Source organism: Sinocyclocheilus anshuiensis, unplaced genomic scaffold (genome assembly GCF_001515605.1).
Source record: "Sinocyclocheilus anshuiensis isolate Anshui unplaced genomic scaffold, SAMN03320099.WGS_v1.1 scaffold1317, whole genome shotgun sequence".
Lineage (NCBI taxonomy): Eukaryota > Metazoa > Chordata > Actinopteri > Cypriniformes > Cyprinidae > Sinocyclocheilus > Sinocyclocheilus anshuiensis.
The window spans coordinates 1,144,399-1,144,919 of record NW_015551117.1 but is presented as its reverse complement, the minus strand read 5'-3'; the positions used below and the strand labels follow the sequence as shown (position 1 = coordinate 1,144,919).

At 38.8% G+C, this 521-nt stretch overlaps 1 protein-coding gene across 1 annotated transcript in view; it reads right to left on the bottom strand.

Moving 5' to 3' along the window:
• The window catches only part of LOC107663044 (RING finger protein 166), a 41,458-nt gene that overhangs the window by 23,158 nt on the left and 17,779 nt on the right, over positions 1 to 521 (bottom strand). The gene's annotated exons all lie outside the window — the stretch shown is intronic.

Below are 521 nucleotides of genomic sequence, written 5' to 3'. Positions count from 1 at the left end.
GGCAGGCACAGCACTCAATTCAGCATGTGTTTGTGTGTGCTGTCTGCGTCACTCATAGCACGTGCCTATATCGTGCACTATATCGAACATTTTTTATATTGTTATCGAAGAAGGTGTACCGTCGATAAATACCGATACCGTTTTATCACCCAGGCCTATGTGATGATCAAATGTTATCAAATTAAATGGTGAAATGCTCATGAATTAAACTCTCAGAGCAGCTCTGAAGTTCATCTGAAGTTCATAATGAGATGGCAGATTCATTTAAAACTTTAACAAGACTCAAACTGACAAAGAGTGAAAGACTGGATGAACCCTGGTAGGACAATCTGACGGGTTGGATAAAATGTCAGGACACCTGTTTATATATATCATGTATATATTATTTACCTCGTATAAGATGCATTTAGTTGAATCAAGTGCTTCATTGTAGTACTACGGTAATTATCTCTTCAGCGCGCAGCGCGAGCAGGACAAACAACAATGCAGAATATTAATAACTATGACTGGGACTGTCATAC